Source organism: Lagopus muta, chromosome 14, assembly GCF_023343835.1.
Source record: "Lagopus muta isolate bLagMut1 chromosome 14, bLagMut1 primary, whole genome shotgun sequence".
NCBI lineage: Eukaryota > Metazoa > Chordata > Aves > Galliformes > Phasianidae > Lagopus > Lagopus muta.
This window is the reverse complement of record NC_064446.1, coordinates 2,035,492-2,042,928: the sequence shown is the minus strand read 5'-3', so window position 1 is coordinate 2,042,928 and position 7,437 is coordinate 2,035,492.

Below are 7,437 nucleotides of genomic sequence, written 5' to 3'. Positions count from 1 at the left end.
ATTTCTGCCACTTCTGGTGCTTGCTAGAGCAGAACAACCACTGCCCCAGAGGTTCCGAGGAAGTAAATGTATTGACAGAATAATGATAATGTGCTTGCAGTAGAAAATTGCCTATATTCGGGCAATGCCACGCTGTAACTCTGCAACAATAACAGGCAGCCTCAGAAATAGAAAGAGAAACAGCTTTGGAAAGATTTTCAGCTTTTAAAGAAAATTAAACAAAATGAAAATCACTGGCAATACATGCACTAAAATAGAATCACACCAGAAAGGAGCAACAGTACGGGCTCCATTGGGGTATCTTTACATATTTAAGAACACGAATATCTACAGGACTCAACAAGCTTTATGGTCTGAGCTTCTCTCCACTGATACATAAAAATCAAGAGAGACTTGCAGAAAGGGAGTTAATTCGCCATTGCATATGCAGAGAGAATAGCTATAATAAAAATGAATGTGCTCCTTGGCTAGTATTTATTTTTCAAATGTTCCTATTAAAATCCTGGGTACAATTGTACAGAAGTGCAAGAGGACATTTCAGACTTTTTATGGGTTAAAAAAAAGAAGTAAATCATAAGAGGGAGAGCAGAGGAAGTGAAAGAGATGGCATTCCCCTATGTAAAAAATATGCGATATGGGCTGGGCTGAGAGAGCTTTTCTGGCGTTACAGATTATAGCGCCAGTTTTAGGAGCTTTCCCCATTCCACACAGAGATTATCTTCAGTGCTCACGATGTCTGCAGGAGGAACAGCCTCTTGTGAGTGCTCTCAGCAGTGCTCAGATCCTGCCTTGCCCTCTGTATGTGGTCTGCAGGTTTGCTGGGATAGGGGAGAGCACTGACACACGAAAGGGCACAAAGCCCAAAATCCTGGGAAAATGCTGATGGACAGAGCCAAAAAAATCAAACTCTGCATTTAAAGAAATCTGTTGGTTGGCTAGCAAATAGCCTTCTCTATGGGTAACTGCAAGTGATGAAATTCTTTCAAAAAAAAAAAAAAAAAATCCTCCCTAAAATCCTCCCTAGGAACTTATCAAGGGTGTTCATTCTGATGTGTACAATGTGAGTGGGTCCAATACGCTCCAGGCTGTACCTATTGCCACCAAAAGCAGTGGGATACTGCTCAGGCTTCCAAAGGAAGCAATGGGGTGAAGGGGAGTGGGACTGGCACCAGGAGGAGTGGCACAGAGGAGATGATGTGGCCACAGGAGCTGCACCGTGCTGGGGATGGAGTGACTCCACCAGAGCTGTCCTACTTCCAGAGCCTGTGTGCATTCACCAAGGCACAACCTGGGGAAAAGGACTTCAGCACAAATCGTGTGCCAGTGGAAAACTTGATAATAAATAAATTACAGCCCACTTCTAGAAACACTTTCCTATGATTAATAATGAATTTAAAAAGTCAAGTCCAAAGAAGAATTGTAACAGCATGAGATGTACATGAGTGACAGCAAGGATCCTGCTTTAGTAGGAAGATAGGTGCCTGCTGAAAGCATTTTTCATAGCACTTTTCACCAAAGAAGTGGAGGCTTCTGGAGAGCAGCAGTGAGCCTGAACCAATGGACGTAGACCCACCAAAGAGTGATGTCAAGGCCATGGAGGTGGACCTACCTCCAGAGGACGAACCAATGGAGGTGGATCCATTTTTATCAGGCACAGGCAAGCACTATAACATCATGCTTGCCTGGAGATGTCACTATATCCATTGGCAGCACAGCAGGGGCTCTTGATTTCCATCTCAGCATTGAAGAGTCACCATCTGCCAGAGAGCCCCTGGGCCAGCTGCTGTTCTTCAGAACACCTCCTTCCCCATCCCTCATCCTCATCCTTCCCCAGGACCTCTTACCTCTTCTTCCCTGAGCTCTGAGGAGCAGGGCTGTATCCTACTGAAGACTACCATAGGATGATAATAGCAAGATGGCAAAGCCTTTGTCTACAGCAAATGAGAATGAGCCCAAATGCAGCAGCCACAGATGCAGAAATGAAGGAAAAACGCTGTCTCTGGAAGGCCTCAGGTAGGCAGGGATCTCAGGAAGAGATGCTCTTATGCCCACTGCCAACACTTAAAAGAGGTCTGGAAAGGGGTGGATCCTGCCTTCCCACCAGGTGCTCAATCACTGCTTCAGTCCATGACAGCATTTCCACTACAGGGCAGGACTGGGACTGATGTCCTGTCAGCTGCTGTGCTGGGACAATAGGAGGAGCCCAGCAGATGGCATAGAACTCTCTGCAGCCTTCAGCAGTGCCAGAGGAGGTACAGAGGCAGCTTCCACTGGAGAAACAGAAGACTGTTTTGGACAGGATGAAGGACTCGTGTTCAGCTCGAAGGTCCATTCCAGCTGCTCCATTGGGACTTCTGTGTCAAACCAGGACAATAAGCAATTCAAAAGGACAGTATAAAATTCTAACATTTCTTCTCAGCAAGACTGGTGATGTAGTGGAACAGCTGCCCAAGGAGGTGGTGGAGTCACTGTCCCTGGAGGCATTCCAGAGCCGTGGAGATGTGGCACTGAGGGACGTGGTCAGTGGGCATGGTGATGAGTGATTCTAGCCATCTTTTCCAACCGTGATGATGCTGTGACTCTTTGATCTGAGCACTCACACTGCCAGGGTTAAGAGACCCCAGGATTCACGAGGCTGTTTGAGCTGCAGCTTGGTGCAGTGAGTCCCATGGCCAGTTCCAAACCAGGACCATCTTCATGGATAAATGCCATCACAGAAGCAAATACTTCTTTTGACCGCAGTTGATGTTTTCCATGACACAACCAAAAGAAGAACAATGAAGTGCAAATCCACTCGGTCACGTATTTACTTAAAAGCCTTTTAAGAAGCCGTTTAATGTATTTGTGCACCAAGTATCTGTGGGAAGAAAATGAATTTAAAAAAAATAAGGGATTATACTAACAGGGAAAAGTACCAAGAACAGTTGACAATGCCAGAACCCTATAATCCCACTGCAGAAGCTGTGATGCATTAGCAAAGCTCCTGGTTCCTCCTGCAGCAGAGCAGGCTCAGTGTGAGGAGGTCCTGGGAGAAGAGCACGTATCTATCACTTCTCAGCCCCATTTCATACCCACAGGCTGGCTTCATGCCTCCCTGAGGAATGGAGTGCTGAGCAAAGCCTGACAATGGAGCAGCCTGAGGTCGCAGTGTGCTTTGCTTTCCCACTCACAAGCTGAGTCAAAGCACTGCAGAGCAGCGCTGTGCTAAGATGAAGAGGGAAAAGAAAGCAGCGTGGTGAGCAGATCAGTGTGTAACAGCCAGCAGCTCTGCTCCCAGCTTAAGTGTTTTGGGTCCTTCTCTGGTCCCTTGGTGAAAACACACGTGGCACCAGCTGAGCCCTTCTGCCTCTGAGCCCACCGTGACCCAGATACCAGCACAGCTCCCACCTGCCATGACTTCTGGCATCGTCCAGACCTTCCCAAACCTATCTGTACATGCCACAGACAGAGGAAGGTGAGGAACAGCCATTTGTGATAGCTGAGTTTGGCTGTACATTTTCTTTGTGTATCTAATTTGGGGATTCAAGGAGAGTTATTCCTGAAGCTGTGCTTCAGCTGCATTTCATCCTGTGGTTTGTGGTATCATGGAGAACTGTCATTCCTACCACTTGTTGCAAAATCTGATATTGAGGTTTGCTGTTTGATTTGGGTTTGCTTTTGTTTCTTCTCAAGGATCGGTGAACAGCCAGATCATCGAACCATAGCAACAGAGAATTACTCAGCTTGGAAAAGACCCCAAAGATCAAGTGCAACCACAGATCATCAAGCCCAATCAGATGCTTGGATGAGCCTTGGATGGGATGATGCACATTGCTGCCATGCCCAGGGCTAACCTGGCTGCCAGGTCTGGGATCAAGGAGGAGATTTCCCTAAGTCAAGGATCACAGAGATGTCTTTGCCTTCCCCTGACACGTGGCTTTTTGTGGTAATATTTGTTATTTTAGACCTGGAGTTAAGTACATTAATGTACGTTGGAGGATTAGCTGCGGCTTTTGAAGCTCCGGGGTGTTCTTCTGAACCCCTGGATTTAATTTCTATCTCAGCTCAGTGTCCCCACGCAGTCCACATGACCCACAAGCTGTGCAGCATAGCGAGAGGCTTCAAGAGGGACCCAGAAAACTGCTCCAGTGGTTACCCTCACTGCTTAACATTCCCAGGGACACAAACTGCATGATGGTCATTGGGCAGGTGCATCCGAATAACGTTACATTATTCCCCATTCATTGTCTGAACCTTTTGCCTTCTCTCCCGCTATTTTCTGTAGGAATTCCATTCAGCAAAATGACTTCAGCAATCTGGTTCTGCTCTTTGTTGTGATGGAGCATCCCCCTCTTCCCACCCTCTGCTGCACATTGTTACAGCACGTGTTATCAGGCCACAAGTTCCCCAGGAGCTGCTCCAAGATGCTTGCAAGCGCGTTGCACAGCATCTCATATTTAAATGCATTTGATTCAATAATTTAATTTAATAACCACCACGGTTAGTTTATAATGAAAACTATTTCATTATCTCTAAACTCACAATAGGCAGTCCTGCTTTTTATTTTTAAAACGACTGAGGAGAAATATTTCTGGAACATATTTGACTTTTCAATATCACCACCATCAGTTTTATCATGCCCACTCAGTAGTGAGCTTTATCCAGCCCCGGATCCCTTTTAACTCCTAGAATCAGATTACTTTTAGTCTTGCTACAATTTCGGTTTTTCTTGTCCCTTTTGTTCTTCGCTTTCCTAACCACAGACTTTCAAATAACATAATAGCTCAGCTTAAAAGGTAAAAAAAAAAAAAAAAACAAAAAAAAAACCAGATAATTGGTGTTGTACTAATTATTCTCTATCCTTCTTTGTATGGGCACATGTAGATATGCGGCTACCAGCCCCTGCCTGTCACTTCCACCTGAAGGAACATCTTTACTGATATGATGTAGTGATGTTATGCATGTACATATATCACTCAAGCACACTTAGTGACAAGGCACTGGCAGCCATCCAGCTGCCAACCCGATCAATAGGAGCATATTGAGTTACACAGAGAGCCTGGAGAGGGGCAGGCAGTGGTTGCAGTGTCGGCACGCACTCCCACACCGAGCTGTTACTCCTGTTTAACAGGGCTGGGGTTGGGCTTCCACATTGCTTTAACACTTCTTACAATTTGTTTTCAATTCTTATTATTATTTTGGACAACAGAACGATAGGTTCTTAGTATCTAACACTAGATGCGAGACAAAATCTCTCCGATCAAGCATGTGCTTCTGCTGTGTTATCACATCTGTAGTGCAGCAAAAGCAAGGGGAACCAGCCTCTGCTGGGGGGCCTGGCACATCTCTCTCCACTGTGCTCACAGGCAGAGGACACACCATGACCAGGCTCCACCTCTCCCCCAGACCCAGATTAAAGCAGTTCACCAGCCACCAATCCGAGCAGGTGCTGGGCCAAGGGCAGCAGCTGAGGGCACTGAAGGTGCCAGCCCTGTCAGCTCCTTCTTGCCAGTGGGGTTCTGCCAGCACAGCATTGGCACTTGTTGAGCTGTGTCCAGTTTGGGCTCCTCACTGCAAGAAAGACATTGAGGCCCTGGAGTGGGTTCAAAGAAGGGTGACAAAGCTGGTGAGGGGTCTGGAGCACAGGGCTTATGAGTGGCTGAGGGAGCTGGGATTGTTCAGCCTGGAGAAGAGGAGGCTCAGGGGTGACTTTATTGCTCCCTACAACTACCTGAAGGGATGTTGTAGTGAGGTGGGTGTCAGTCTCTTCTCTTGTGTAACTGGTGATAGAACTAGAGGGAATGGCTTCAATCTGCACCAGGGAAGATTTAGACTGGACGTTAGGAAATGCTGCTTTTCTGAAAGAGTGGTCAGGCACTGGAATGGGCTGCCCAGGGAGGTGGTGGAGTCACCAACCCTGGAGGTGTTCAAGGAACATTTGGATTCTGTGTTAAGGAGTATGGTTTAGTGAGAACTATTGGTGATAAGTGGATGGTTGAATTGGATGATCTTGTAGGTCTTTTCCAACCTTGGTGTTTCTGTTATTCTGTGATTCTGAGCTCCTGAGCCTGCTTATCCCATGGCAGCTGTGGCACAGGGGGAGCCACCCAGGCAGCTAGAAAAGGAAACTATGGAGGGGCTGAGGGAGGACATGCAAAGGGGTCAGATGGAAGTGGAGCAGGTGGGAGTGCAGAGGGAAGCAAGCATGTGTGCTGGGATTGCTGGGTGCTTTCTGCATTGCTCACAACGTAGGGGGGCAAAGGCTTTGTGAACTCTGCCTGGACTTGGATGAGCTGCCTGCTGGTGCTCTCCATCCTGCCTGTCAGTGCCTGGGTTGTGCAGAGAGGTAGCAGAGCCGAGCTGCTGATAAGAGATGCGGCTGCTGGGGAAGGGCAGGCAGGCTGCAGGAGCGGTGCTGGGGGCTGGACCAGACCTGAGAGCTGATCCCTCCCTCCCCAGTGCCTCCCCCCTTTCCCCACCCTCTCTTTCTTCCCTGCCCTCCGGATCCGTGGCTATAATCAAATCATAACTTTTATTAAATTTGAGATTACTTTTTAATGGAATCAATTTCTTGCACGGTGCTTTTCCCTTCTGCCCCGCGGCTCAGCCACGCTCTGCAATTCTGTAGTGTTGCTCCAGCTTTTATCCCCACAGCCGCCCTAATGATGAACGTGTCCCAACCTTCCCAGCCCTCATGGCTTCTGCCTTTCCCTCTATTGCCCCAAACGGGTTAAACTTTGCAGTTTTATATAACTTTATGCTCTTCTTCCCCGCCTCCCCTTCTGCTTTTTCTTTCCTCTTTCTTCCTGCAACACCTACGGATTGCATTGTATCCTCTGATGCAAAAAGGCCTATTCTGCTTTCACTTGTTACCGTAGACTGACAACAAGAAAAATAACAGTGGCAGTTTTTATTTGGTTTTCCTTCTGCTGACATTTTTGACAAGGAATGTAAGATCTTAACTTTGGATCCCACATGCGAATGCTTTGGTTCTTATGGGTTTCTGTGTTTTCTAAGTCCTCGTTCAAGAACAAGTCAGGCCAGCCCCCTGTTGCTCCAAGGCCCAGGCCTGGTCCCGGTGTCTTTCTCACAAAACCTTTCTTCCAGTTTCTGATACCCGATCTCCAGAAAGATGGATTTTGGTCTGATCCGAAGGCACGTGCTCGTGGGCTTTGTAGCGTCCGTTTTGTAATTTCACTGATTTTCTTTGGGAATTTAGATTTAATTCCTCCAAATCAAATAAAGATGCACTGTGTGGAGTGAATTCTTCAGATGAGGGCTGAGCAGTGGGTTATGAGCACTGCAAGGTGCCTGCAGGCTGCCAGCTCCAGTCCTCCATGCTCAGCTCTGCTCCTGTGCTTGGGGCACAGCACGAGGGGCACGCTGTCAGGCACAGACCACCAAGAAATCCAATATTTTTCTTCCGTTAGCCTGTTTGAGCTTCACGTCCCACCATGA